The sequence below is a fragment of the Myotis lucifugus genome, unplaced genomic scaffold (assembly GCF_000147115.1).
Source record: "Myotis lucifugus unplaced genomic scaffold, Myoluc2.0 scaffold_60, whole genome shotgun sequence".
Taxonomy (NCBI): Eukaryota; Metazoa; Chordata; class Mammalia; order Chiroptera; family Vespertilionidae; genus Myotis; species Myotis lucifugus.
This window is the reverse complement of record NW_005871108.1, coordinates 6775372-6789681: the sequence shown is the minus strand read 5'-3', so window position 1 is coordinate 6789681 and position 14310 is coordinate 6775372. Positions and strand designations below refer to the sequence as shown.

General features: G+C 54.9%; 1 protein-coding gene across 5 annotated transcripts in view; it reads right to left on the bottom strand.

Annotated features, from left to right (window-relative positions):
- SRC (SRC proto-oncogene, non-receptor tyrosine kinase) overlaps nucleotides 1-9260 on the bottom strand; it is a 51154-nt gene extending 41894 nt beyond the window's left edge. For 4 of the 5 annotated variants that reach the window (XM_006089534.3, XM_023754474.1, XM_023754475.1 and 1 more), the window contains exon 1: nucleotides 9098-9260. The gene's annotated coding sequence lies outside the window, so the exon portion shown is untranslated. The remainder of the gene's footprint in view (nucleotides 1-9097) is intronic. The other variant, XM_006089535.3, reaches the window with a different exon arrangement.
- Between the last annotated feature and the right edge of the window lie 5050 nt (nucleotides 9261-14310).

Below are 14310 nucleotides of genomic sequence, written 5' to 3'. Positions count from 1 at the left end.
CCGTTTAAAGTATACATGTAGTATGACATGTCTCTTTTTTGCTGCATTGTCCTCTCCCCGGCCATCCCCACCCCCGCAGCACATGTCCTTCACGCCGCGGTAGTGTCGGTGTCAGGTGGGCTGCTCTCATAGGATACGAATGCAAATCTATATGATTGATAAGCAGAGAAGTCAACCTCATCACCATCGGCACTGATACCCCAACCACTTCCCACCGGGCCAATCCAAATCCTGGAAGGGAGGGTCCTCTCCCACTTACCCCACCTAGCTACAGGGTGCTCCCTAAACTGTCCCCCTCAACCTTCGCCTGCATGGATCCTTTGCCTGGAATGTTGTTCCCCTCCTGCCAGTCAGAATCCTGCCATCTCTATGCCCCCAACCACTGACTGGGCACTTTCTGTAAGCCTGGCATGGGCAGGCATGTGAGCAGAACGAGATTATCAAGTCTTCTCAACATCCCTATGAGGAAAAGACTCCTGCACCCATCTCATAGATGAGTAAACTGAGGCTCAAAACGAGAAGCCATTTGCCCAAAGCACACAGCCAAGGAGGCAGGTGGGCCAGGTGATATGGTGGGTCCTGGGTGCCAGCAGTCACAGGGCACCCAGAAGGCCTGGTGGGGCCTGGATCATCCTCCTACCCAGGCCCAGCCTTGGGGACTTGGCATAATTCAGGGGCAAAGTACACAGAGCACAATCCCACCTGCCTAGGCAGAATTAACTCCCCCCTAGTTGGCTGGCTGCTGAGTGAGGAGCCACATTGGTACAATGTGATGGGACTGTCTCCTTCACAATATGCACAGACCCATTGCACAGATAAGAAAACTGAGTCCTGGAAGGGGACAGTTTCCCCATCTGGAAAGCGGGATGTGCCCCAGGAACCTCTGACTGTGACACCCTACTGTGGCCTGGTGGACCCTATTTCCTTTCTCTGAGTTTCAGTTTTCCTACCTAGAGAACAGGGCTGTCATTCCATTCCTCTTCAGGTTGATACAAATTATAATAAAATAAGAACTAACATTTACTGAGAGCTGACTATGTGCTGGTATTGCTGAGCGGGTCTTGCACAAGAACTCACTTGATTCTTAGAACAAGCCCAGGATGTGGAGACTGCCATCTGACCCGTTTTTCAGATGGGAAAACTGAGGCACAGAAAGGTGAACTGATTCACTGAGCCACACAGCTAGTGGGCGACAGCAGTTAGAAGTAAAGGAGAAGACCCTGGGCTGGGAGCTGGAGTGCTGACAGAAGAGGCTCCTGGCCTTCGCCCTGCCCTGAGAGGAACACGGGAGGGGCTGGGGAAGTGTCAGGGGTCAGGCAGGGGGTACAGAGGACTCGGCCTGGAGGATGGGGCAGGCCTGCGGTGCTCAGAAGGCCCTGGGTCCAAATCCAGGCACTGGGTGACCTTGGGCAAGTCCCTTTGCTTTTCTGAGCTGTTTCCTCTTTGGTGAAATGGAGCCAGAAGTTCTGCCTCTCAGGGATGCTGTGAGGATCAGACCCAAGCGTTCACGGGACCCTGAGCAAGAGTTCAACCAGTGCTGAGGGATGAATGACTATTAAAGCAATCCAGGGCTGGTCCATGCACTCACTGTTCCTTCAGGATCCTGGTTGTATCTGATTCTGCACTCGGAAGCGGTGGGAATGTGGACACGGCCGGCCTCTTTAATTCCTAAGAGGAACCCTCCCAGCTCGGCCAGCCTCCCAGGCTGTGTGACTTCAGGCAAGTCAGTTCACCTCTCTGAACCTCCAGATGCTCCTTTTGACAATAAGTTGAGGCTTTAAGGGCCTATGAGAGAGGGGGCTCAGAGGAATGAAGGGGGAGGTTCCGTTCCATCTGTCCAAGCACAGAGAACACCTGGCATGACCCAGAATTGGGGTCTCAGTTTCCCCATCTGCCAAATGAAGGTTATTATGACGGTCTGCTTCCCTCCCAGCCCTGCTTGGGGATACTCAGAGGTGACTGTGGAAAGTGCTTTGTAAACTATAAAGTGCAGCACCCTTCAACATGATGATTATCGCCACTCTCTCATAGCAGCAGAAAGAATTCTATGGGTGCCCAGCCGGCGTGACTCAGTGGTCGAGCGAAGATCTATGAACCAGACAGTCACGGTTCGATTCTGGGTCAGGGCACATGCCCTGGTTGCAGGCTCAATCCCAAGTGTGGGGCGTGCAGGAGGCAGCTGATCAATAATTCTCTCTCATCATTGATGTTTCTCTCTCTCTCCCCCTCTCTCTCCCTTCCTCTCTGAAATCAATAAAAATATATATTTAAAAAAAAAAAAAGAATCCTATGGCTTGCCCAGCCAGAGTGGCTTAGTTGGTCAGGCATTGTCCTGTGCACTGAAAGGTTGCAGGTTCGATTCCCTGTCAGGGCACATATGGAAGGCAACCAATTCACGTTTTTCACATTATTGCTTCTCTCTCTCTTTCTCTCCCCACCCCCTTTCTCTCTCTAAGCTTGCCCTCGGGTGAGGATTAAACAATAAAAAAAAAAATCCCATGGCTTGCCATCTAAGGCAGAACATGTCAGAGCCATGAGGGAGGGCAGAGGAGGGAAGTATGGGCTCCGGTTGGGGCAGAGAGGATAGTCAGTAAAAACTTTCGGGAGACAGAGGCCGCTTAGCCACTAGAAGGGTATTGAGAGGAAGGGCACAGAAGCTGTGGGACCCCCAGAGGCAAAGGCGTGGGAGCTAGACATCCCAGGGCAAGCAGGAAGACAGCCAGTGGATCAGAAAGGCTAAAGGGTCACCTGAGTGAAAGGGAAATGTGGGAGATGATGGGGGGATAAGGCAGAGGGCAGACTCTGGCCCAGACCAACAGCGCCTACAGGAGCCCTTGCTATGGAGCCTGGGCCCATCCTGGCCTCTCTCTGAGCCTCAGCTGCCTCCCAGGCCAAGTGGGCAAAGACACAAAGTACCCAATGCTTAGTCAGCGGCCACCTTTGGAGAGATGGACGCATTGGCGGGGGAGGGGGGGGGGCGGGGAGAGTACTGAATGCCAGGGATGAGGGCACGGGAGGCCTTGACAAGTTACAGGTGGGCCAGGGTTGAGGCGGGAGCTGGGCTCAGACAGGCTGGTTAGAGCGGGTGACTTCCAATCTATCCAGCCACCAAACTTGTCTCTAGTTAACCTTTCCTCAGCCCCACCCCACAGGTCAAGGCCATCATGGACAGAGGTGTGTCCAGGCTCACTCCTTGGAATCAATTGGCCTGCAGAGGCCCAGCAATCCCACCTTGCCAGGGAACTACCTTCCTAATCACAGACACTCAGAAATATGAAGCATGTACTGTGTACAGGCCCCGCAACAGAGCAGGCACGCACTAGCTCACCTGATCCTCACATCACCTTGTCAAAGCTGGTACTGGTACTGTCATCCCCACTTCAGAGACGGGGAAACTAAGGCTCAGAGCAATCATGTTCCCACAATCATACACAGCGAACAAGAGGCAGGGCCAGGATTCGAACCCAGATCCAACCAGCTCCACAGGCCTTGCTAACATCCACTGAGCACCCTGATATGCCAATCCTGAGACCTGAGGGTTCTCTGCAAGATCAGAGTACTCCAGACCCAAGTGGAGATCCATCCGTCAGAGCTGGAAGTCCAGAGAGTCACGATACCTGCTCCCAGCAACACACGCACCCTGCACCCTTGCCTAGGGAAAGATTTCAGCCAAGCTGGTGCACACTCAGGGGGACTAAGGTGCCAAATACCACCCAGAAGCCAGAAATCAGGGCTCACACTTCACTGTGCTGGGGGACCATGGCCCCAGCCCTTGCCTTTCTGAGCCTCAGTCTCCTCTTCGACGTAGTAGGAACAAAAGTTCTACCCACCCCATGATGGAGCAAGGGATGGAATGGGTCACCTGCTATGACCTGGGTGGGAAGAGCACAATGCAAAGACATTGACATCGAACGGAGTAAAAGTCAAGGCCACAAACCTGGACAAAGCAGCCCAGGAGAAGACAATCAACCCTTAACGGGGAAGCTGAACTTCCCAACACCACCCAACCCCAACGTCCATCCCCCAGCACTGGAAGCTTGAGGGTTCAAAGGGCCCATTCCCAGAGTGTCTTAACAGCCCCGCAGTGGGCATCAAAGAAGAGGACTCTGCCTGGCCCACCCTGTGGGGGGCTAGGATCCCCACCAGTGAGGGAAGAGCCCTCACCACAGATGAGGAAACTGAGGACCAGAGCAGGGAGAGAGTTGGCCAAGATCATCCAGTTCTCCTTCCCTCTGGCTTCTCATTTCATTCTAGAATTCCTCTGGGTAGTTCCAGGGGAGGGGTTGGGGCCCAGGTTGGAGGGAAGTCCCTCACTCCCCACAGCAAGGAGGAGGGAAATGGCGGTGTTGGCTTCCAGCTCTAAGATCCTCTCCAATCACTGACCCCTTGACTCAGCCCCACCCAGGCTGTCCTGTGGGAAGGGGCAGGCTGGCTGGGTAGGGAGAGCCCTGGATCAAAAGACAAAAGATGTGCATTTTCCTCCCAGCTTGGATAATATGTCCTGGGTCTTTCTGGCCTCATTTCCCCCATCTGTGAAGAGAAGGTCAGAATAAATCAGGAATAACAAACTCATGGCACGCATAGGATGTTCTTTAATCCTCTGCCCATGGCAGACATTACAAGTCTATCGCAGCACTCTTTCCCATGAAGCCAAGACTGAGCCTCAGCATGCTTCTCCACATAGCAGTCCAGGTCTGGAGAATTTGAGACCCAGGCCATCCCAAGACTGGATAATATCTGAGCGCCCCCGAGGGGAGAGAAGGGAGACTTAGCATTTCCTGAGTATCCAACAGAGTCGAGCCACGGGAGACGGGAGCTGATTTAATCTTCACAAGGGAGAGGTGCCAAGGCTGAGGCTCAGCAAGGCTACGTGACTTGCCTTTGGACACAGGGGAGGTATCTACTGGACCATCCTCCCCCAGAACAGTGATGCAGAGCCAGCCATCAGCCACCAAGGAAGCCCCTAAGGTACAGCCTCACTCCATTCTCCCCTGGGCCCTACTAAGTCCAAGCCTCATGCCCATTCTACAGGTTCAGAAACTGAGTCACAGGAAGGGGTGTCAGCTGCCAGAGGAAGAAGGACTGGAGCCCGCGTCTGGTTCTTCCTCGCCCCTATTTATCAAGTTAATGCATTGAATGCATTGTGTCGGTCCTCTCAGGACATCGTGGGAGCCATGACTCATATTATCCCACTTCAGAGATGAGGAAACTGAGGTGCCCCAAAGGAAGTGCCTCCCCCAGGGGTTCAAATGGAAACCAGACAGTTTACCAGGGAGATAAGGGGGTGGGGACCGTGGACGGGAAGTAAAGGGCTATGGGAACCCAAAGGGAGATAGAGGTGTGGGGGATCACATGACAGAGGCAGGAAATGAGGTTCTAGTCGAAAGGCCCAAAGCAGGGGGCAGGGGTCCTTTGAAGTGGCTCTAAGGCCTACAATGACATGGGAGGCTCCTGCAGCTCCCAGCACTGGACTAGGAGCCCAGAGCCCTACAGCCTTGGCTCAGCCCTGTCACTTGTCAACTGGGAGACCCTAGTCACGCTCTAGTCAAGAGGCTTCTCCTCTCTGGCTCTTAGAATGTTCATCTGGGAAATGAACCAGCCTCGCCTAAGGCAGGCTTTCAAGAAGCTGGGGTGAGCTGGACCCTCCTCCCCAGGTCAGCCTCGTCACACAGAGAAGGCAGGGCAGAACTAGAGTCACCCAGAACTTGGTGGCCCTGGCTGCCAACACCCCTTCCTGGGACAGTCCTGCCCAGACCAGCACCTTCAGACTCAGTGAGATCAACCACTCAAAGCCTTCACCACACAGCTGGTGAGGCAAGACCCACTGGGCCAACCGACCTGCCCCATGTAATGCCAAACAAATGCCTACCGGTGCCAGGCACTGGGCATACAGCCCTCCTTTAACCCTTGCCTGATGGGGAGATAGTTATTGTCCTCATTTTCAAAACAAGGAAACTAAGTCTCAGATACAATGAATGACCCAAAGACACACAAGTGAAGACGGTCAGATCTGACTAACTCCTGAGCCCTTACCATACCTTTGGTCTCCAACTGACCCCTCGGTCCTCCCCACCTCACTCCCAGCCTCCAGCTACCCTGCACTGCACTTCCCCAACCCATCTCTCTCACTCTCTCCTGCCTTCCTGCTAGTGAACTCCTACTCGACTTCCAAAGCCCAGCCTCAAATGCCTCCTCCTCTTGACCTGATCTAAGCCTCCACAGAATACTCCATCCCACAGATCTAGTTCTACCAGAGGCCTTGGCCAGCTCTGTACCCCTGGCCTTCAGCACAGAGCTGTTCACACAGGGGACACCAATCAGCTCTCTGTGTGAAATGAAGGCCAAACTACTCCTCAAGGCCCAATGGCCCAGTCCTGCTGTCACACCCCTCGTTTCACCTCTCACCCAATCCTCTTAATTCTCTGTGCTCCAGACTCACGGGCTTTCCCACTGTTTCTCCACAACAGCACCTACTCCTCCACCACAGGGCCTTTGCACATGTCGTTTCCTCTGACAAGCCCTTCCCCTAGCTCCATGCCTGACCAACTCCTCCGCGCTCCCTTCAAGATTCCTCCGTATCCCACACCTCTTTCTCTGAGCCCTTATCACATCTGTGATTATACAGTAATTCATTTGGCAACTTGTTTGCTATTTGGCTCACCCTCCAGACCCAAATTTCTGGGAGGCCAGGGATCTCTTCACAATTCCCCAGCAAGAACCCACCCAGGCCAACTCCTCCCCACCACCCCAGGGGCCCTGGGAAGTATCAGAAGCAAAGAAAGAAAACCCTGTCCCCTTGTTAAGTGAACTGCTGCTCCTCTCAGCACCACCTCCTGGAAGCCTCCCAATGCCTCCCTACAGCTCCCACTGCTCACCCCCTCACCACCACACTGCTCAGCCTGAGTTCAAAGCTCCTAGTACACAGTCGGTGCTCAATGGTCATGGGTGCTTGTATCAAGGTGGGTTTGGGAAAAATGGGGTCCACTGAGGGCCAGGGCGGTGAGAGGGTGTCTGTCAACAGGTCACTGAGCCATCTCCTGCCTAGTTCCCAGGGCACAATCAGGGAAGAAGCAAAAGCAGGAACTGGCTGTGAGCTAGGGATAATTCAAGCTCCAGGAGGAGGCCAAGGGAGAGGAGGAGAAAGCTGGGGGGAGAGGTGGCAGAGGAGGGCCTTCCTGGGAGAGGTGGGCCTTAAGCTAAGCCTCAAAGAGCAAGAGCAGATAAGCAGCTCAGAGGAGCGGGCAGCCCTGGTGGGGACAACTTCAGGAGCAAAGGCCCAGGGGCCACACAGGAGGACCTGGCCAGGCAGTCAGCTGACAGAGGTGACACACCATAAATCATTTCCCTGGGTGGAAAGACCACATCACCAAGACACACCACATCACCCAACGGCTCGTGTCTTCCATGCGATCACCCAACGGTATAGTCTTTTCCGACAAGGCCATGTGCCTGGTCGCACACCGGGCAACTCCTGCTCCCCCAACACTGGACGGTGTGAGGGCAGCCGGACTGGGGTCCCTGAGGCCTAGGTTCTAATTCCGTGTCAAACTGTGTGGCCCTGGTCAAGTCACTTCCTCTCTCTACACCTCAGCTTCTCCATCAAGCAAATGGAGATAAACAAGAGTCCCTACCTCGCAGGAGGTGCTCAGTAGAAGTAAGCAGCCATCATCTCATTGCCCCATTTCAAACGGAGGCCAGAGGGAGCTGTGAGTTGCCTACGGTCACACAGCGGCTGGGGGGCAGGGCTGTGCTGGGGCTGTTTCTTTCTCAGGGGGTTATGGGGTGGCTTTTCCTCTCTGGAGACGGGTCCCACCAGGGCCTATGACCTCACCTCCCACCCAGTTTAGGAAATTCATCCAGTGAAGTGCTCATTTATTAAGCACCTACTACATGTCAAGCCCCTACATGCAGAAACACATAGGTTCTTGCCCTAAGGATTCCCATTCCACATATGGGGATTCAGAGGGCCGTCCCTTGGCCCAGGTCACCCAGTGAGATGAGCAGCCTAGGTGTCTGGTCTCCCCAGCCAGGAGGCTGAGAAGAGGGTTGGCAGCAGGACCAGCCCAGCCCGTTCTTGGAAACAGTCTGATCTCCACTCACTGTAGCTGGGCCTGGACTCACCCCAGTTCACCCAGGGACCACTGCTCCAATTGCACAGAATCCCTGAGGTTCAGAAAGCCTCACCCAGGGCCCCGCATGCTCTGTCCACGCTCAAGCTGGCCTGAAAGCCCCCGAGTCTGAACTGAGAGCCCACAGGTGAGATACTATGTTCACCCCCGTCCTTCCACCAGCCCCGTAATCCCAGCCAGGCCCACTGGCCCCTGATGAAGACCCTCCAGCTCAGAGAGGGAAGGCAGTTAGTTGTCTGAGGACACCCAGCAGGGACACCCAGGCCCAACCCCAGCCCAGGCAGGCAGGTGGACCCAGCCTGGTGGTGAAAATCCAAAACTTTTGTCAACTTCGGAGCAGGTAGGCCTCTGGGCCCCATCAGGGGTGAGTCTGGGGGCAGGGCACAGGAGGGCCCAAGCACAGTCTGGCCCAGTCCCTTCCAAGCCAGTGGCACCAGACCCTACCCACAGCCCCAGGAGGACAGAGGTTCTGGTGCCCAGCCCGGCGTCCCCAGCCCGGCGCTCCCAGGCCTGGGTGCTGCGGGACCCCTCTCCACCTCCCATCCTGGGCAGGGGGGGGGGGGGGGGGGGGGGGGGAGGGGGACCAGGCCCGGCTGCCTTGGCCAGAGGTGGCGCCGACTGGCTCAGATTTCAGATTTGGCCTAGACCCGGCCTGAGGGCTTGGGCCGGGCTGGCTATTCTCAAGGGGCTCTGAGGGGCAGGGTGAGGCGGAGGAGGTCCCTGCAGGGACCGGACTCCGGAGCCCCCCGCCCAGCCCCCTCCCTCCGCTGCATCACAACAAAAGGCCGACCTGGGCAAAGCCGGTGCGCCCGCCCCGCGCTCCGAGACCCCGGCTCCGCGGGGTGGGGGGTGGAGGGGTGGACAGGAGCCCCCGCGGCCCGGCGATCCGACACCAGGGTGGTCCCCGGACGGGGCTCCCCAACACCGGCTGCGACAGGGCGCCCACGGAGGGGCGGGGGTGTGCTCACCTGGGCCGCGGACCGGCGGGCGCACCAGCAGGCAGACGCACGGGAGGGCGGACCGCCAGACGGCCGGGGGGTCGGGCAGACGGCGGCCAGGCCGCTCCGGCTCCCAGGCCGGAATGGATTCCGGGCCGGGAGAGACAGAGCGGGAGAGAAAGGGAGGAGGAGAAGGAGGAGGAGGCGGCCCAGGGAGGGAGGGAAGAAGAGGGAGGGAGCGCACGAGCAGGAGGAGGGGCCCGGCAGGCCTCCGGGAGGAGGAGGAAGGACGGAAGCGCGGAGGGAGGATTCCCCGCTGGTGACTCGGTGACTCGAGAGAGACCCGAGCGCGGCCCCCCAGCACCCGAGCCAGCGGGGGCGGGGGGGTCCAGGCGCAGCGGGGGGTTGGGAGGGACGGAGGCACGCGGAGCAGGAGACCCGCCCCCCACCCCGCCCGGTAAGAACGCCCCACCCTGGAGGACCCCCATGGGTCCTTGTGCCAAAATGCCCCTCTTTAATTCCCCTCAATCCACCCACCCTATTTACTCCAAATCTACTTCTGCTGCAATATTAGTAATAGTAATAATAATAATAATAATATCAGCACTAATGAAGCCCTCGTTTCTTTCCAGGTGCCATGCTAAGTGGCTCTGGTAGGCTTTAGGATCTATTCCTGACAACCAGCTGGACTGGGGGGGATGATTATCTCCATTTTACAGATTAGGAAACTGAGGCACGGAGAAGGGGGTCACCTATAAGAACCTTGACCTTGGACTCTGGCCTTAGTTTCCCAAAGTGGGGACTGGGGCCTGAGACACAGTGTGGAGAAGAGACACATTTATTTTTAATAGATTCGTGTTCATTTTAATGTGCTCTTTTTAAAAAAGCAACTAAGGCAGCCCATTAAAGTCATCAAGTTCTGGATATTATTGCTGAGGAAGGGGCTGAAGCAGGTCTTTAGTGATAATTATTACCCTTTTAAGCAGATAAAAAGGCGAAGTGCACCTGGATGCAGGGGGCAGGGAGTAAAGCAGAGAAGTGGACACTGAGGAAATGCCGCTTTAGCCACAAAGCCACCCACCACCACTATCTGACCCCGCCTTACTCCCACCCCTCCTGGCCCAGGCTGCCCTGCTGGGGGTCAGCACCACACCCACCCTGGTTCTTCACCTGTTCTCCTGGAATCATCGCCGGAATCAGCTTTAAATGCCGCTGTTTTCCTTCTCTGAAAGTTCTCCCATTTCACTGATGAGAAACTAAGGCCCAGCCAGGTCAAATGGCACCAGGCCTGGTTACCTCCTGAGAGGAGCTGGGAGGAGAACCCTAGCATATGGGAGGCAAAGGCCTCAGGGTATAAAAATAGCATCCAGGAGACCAGAAATGAGCAACGCCCTGAGCCAGACTGATCTGGGTTCAAGTGTAGGCTATTTGCCCACCTGCTGCACCTTGTACAAGTCATAGGAGTGAGCATGGTCACAGATGACTCCTGGGAAGGTTAAAACTGACAAGTATGAGGGTGTTTGAGGTTATGCTCCACAAATGGTAACTCTTATGCTTAGTAAACTGAGGATTGAAGGGGGAGGGGCTGCTGGAAGTCACATAGCAAGTCAACGGGAAGAGCCAGCACCAGAGGCCATCCTCTGCTGGTGACTGGTGAAATGGCTTCACTTGTTTACAAGGCTGGCTTACAGATTAACCTCAGCTTCCCAGGATTCTGGGCGGGCCCCTGGCTGGAGAAGCAGGTTTCTCAACCCTCATTCACTCCGCAGACATAGCTGAAGGTCTTTATTGGCCACATGGAGCGAGGGATGAGATATTCATCCAGTGATGTGCTGGGGTTGGATCTTACCACTGGCAAGAGCAAATTTTGTTCATCTTTTCCCAACTTCAACCTCAATGATTGGTAGCTTGATATCAGTCACTGTGGGAGTATTTACACCTTGGAAATTGGCAAACACTACAAATTAAGGCTTTTTTTCCCCCTTCCAGAAAGCTGGTTGTTAAATACTCATCAAGTCCCAACTTCTTGGATGTGACCTTGAGCCTGCCATTTCTCTGAGCCTGAAAAATAGGCTACATATTGTGCATCCCTCAGAAGACTCATGTGAGGATGAAATGAGGCGCTGTAAGCTCAGTATGTGTGAGCCCTTGTCATTCATACCCCTACACTCTCTCTTGGAGCAGCGGGGATCGTCTGTACAAGTCTTGGCTTTGCAAGCACAGATGTAGCCTTCTCTCTGGAACCACTGGCTCCGAGGGCTTGTCTCAGCTGCTGAGGCTCTCAGGAGGCACTTCAAGAGGATGTGGCCAGCACAATGGTTTTATTATTGAGCCTTGGAAATATTCATTATTTTCAGCCATCCCTCCGGGCCTTTGCCCTGCCAGGAATGCTCACCCCATATCTGTAGCTTCCCAACCCTCCCTATCCATCAAGGTCCCAAGTAAATGTCATATCCTCCAGGACATGTTTCCTGAAATGCCTCTGATGGAGGCATACCCCATCCATTCGCGGTGTCCCCATCCATTCGGGGGGTGTCTGTCCTCACTCTGAAGGCAGGCACTATGGCCTGGCCCCTGCCCAGCACAGAGCAGATGCTGCCCAGTTGGCCGGAGAGAACACACTGACTAGGGATCCACACACAAGAGCTCATTTACGTTCCAACTCTTTCAGTCTTTGACTGTGTGACCCCGCCCTCTCTGAGTCTCAGTTTACTCATCAATAAAATGGGGCAACAACCCCACCATTTCCCAGGATTATGCAGATGCAAGAGTTGGTGGTCTGGCCTGATGGATAAGTGACTCTTTCTGCATTATTTTGTTTAAAATTGTTAGTAAAATAGCAACTCATTGCTTAGTGCCCCCAAATCACTCATCACAGCCCTGGGCCAGGCCTGGAACACCAAGGACAGTTTCCCAACCCAAAGCACCCAGCAGATGACAGATGTTAATGTCAACATTGTTGAGATGGTGAACACCTGTTGTACACACTCATCTATCTCTAGATACCGCTTCCCCTCCTTCCCCCCACCTGGATCAAAGCCATACCTGAGGGCAGGATGGAGACAGTGGCCTGAGGCCTGGCGCCACACAACTGGCAACAGACTCTTTGGCAAGAGCTTTCCCATGACACAGGATCAGGGGCGCTGCCCACACCTCGCCCAGGGCCCTGGTGGCTCTGGCTTGATGGTGGTCTATTTGCTGTGCCCACTCCAAGCTCTTGGAGCAGTGACCAGGAGGCTGGACCCATCACAGGCACTCAGCGGCAAATTCCAGACCAGCCCTGTCATTCCCCAGATAATTTGCTGTGAGTTGTCTGTTCAAAGCCACCTGGCTCAGGGCATAGGTCAGGGTGGAAATATGTGCAGGCTCTAGCTTGAGGTTATGGAATGGGCTTGCAACCTCTATGGCACTGCAATTTACCCAGAGATATCTTATCTGGTTCCTCGGTACATCAGCTGATCAGGCCCTTACCAGCCACCCAGGCCTCCCTTGCAGGCTCTCTTCCCAACTCTGTCCAACCTGAATCTGTGCTGTCACTCCGTCACAGCAGCTCCTTTCATCCTGAGTCCTCTATCTTTGCTGATCCCTCTGTCTGAAACTCTCCCCACCCTCTAGCCTCTGACTAAGCCTTACTCTTTCTTCTGGTCTGTCAATATCTCCTGAGCATCTACCATGTGATAGGTTCTGTACTAGGTGCTAGGGATACAGAAGTAAACAAACTAGATCTGGTCTCTGCCTGGAGTTGCTCATAGCCTGGAGGAGCAGGGAAGCGTGACCAGAGTTCTAGGTGGTGATGGGGCAAGCACAGGAGGCTGGAGGGGCGCAGAGGAGCGGCCCTAACCCAGCACGCGTGTTGGAATAGCAGGGCCGGTGAAGAAAGGAAGTTGTCTATGAAGAGTATAGAAGCCTGAAGACATGGTTTCAGGTGACAATGGACAGAGAAGGTGTTCCAGGCAGAGGGAACAGCATGAGCAAAGGCACAGAGGCCAAAAACACCGCTATGTTTGGAACTCCAACCAGAGCAGTGCTAATGGGACACAACCTGATGGGTGGTTGGAGTGGGGCAATTGGGGTGGGAATTGGGGCTGGGATTAGCCCTAAAGATCCTTAAATGCCAGGCTTGGCTTCTGTCCTGGAGGCAGTGGGGAGCCATGCAGGGTTGTGAGCAGAGAAGGGTCACTGAGTGGGAAGCAGATGCAGGGACAGGGAGAAGCAGTCTGGAGGCCGCTTCACTGATGGCAGCCACAGCTGCGGACCCGCTGAGGCAGAGCCCCCGGCTCACATCGGTGTGTGAGTGCCAGTATGTGGGCACATACCTAGGTTCCAGGAATGAGGACAAACTTACTCAAAGGCCTAAAACACAGGGCACTAGAGAAGCATCCCTCCCTAGCCTCATGAGAGTCAGAAGGAGCCAAGAGCGGGTAAGCATGTTCTCCCTCAGAGGCCGGCCACCAAAAGGGGTAGCCAGCTGCCAGCAGTTGCTCCAGTGTCTGCCTACCCTCCAGGAAAGGGATGGAGACAGTAGAAGCCCAAGTGATAACATGCAAATGACAGCATTAACCACTGATCACAGCCATACATAATCAGAATCCTCACAGCCTCACCTGGGGCTGTATGGCCAATGCACAGATGGGAAGTTGAGGCCCAGACACTTCTCTACTCACCCCAGATTCTGGAGACAAAACAGGGGATGTCATAGGAAACAGGGGATTTCCTATGTGAAAATAGGTGGCACATCTGGCCTCACCAATATTGTGCGAAGGTCAAGTGCAGGGAAAGTCAGCCATCCTTCATGTTACTCCCCTCAGGCCACAGTGGAGACCCAGAGAGGGGCAGGCACTCTCCCAAGGTCACAAGGAGAGTCACTGGCAGGCAGAGCCAGGCCTCCTCCAGCCCCAGCCTCCTTCCACCATATCTCAGAATGTGTGTGAGAGAAGATAGCAGGAGCCGGGGCCCTTGATCTTCCTGGCCTGGCAGGAGGGCAGAGGGCAGGGCGGAAATCTGCAGCGAGGGCTGTGACTCAACAGGGATAAAAACCTGCTGAGCAGAGAGGAGGCCGCCTGCAACAGGAGAGCTTCAAAGAACAATTGTAAAAATAATCATCATAGCGACGGCTCACGGCCACTCTGTGCAGTTTCCTGGGCAGTGCCCTGGTCTAGGGGCTGTGTGTAGCATCGCGTTTGTTCTTCACAGCACTGCGTGTCAGAGCTATTATTATCCCCATTGTACAGATGAAGAAACTG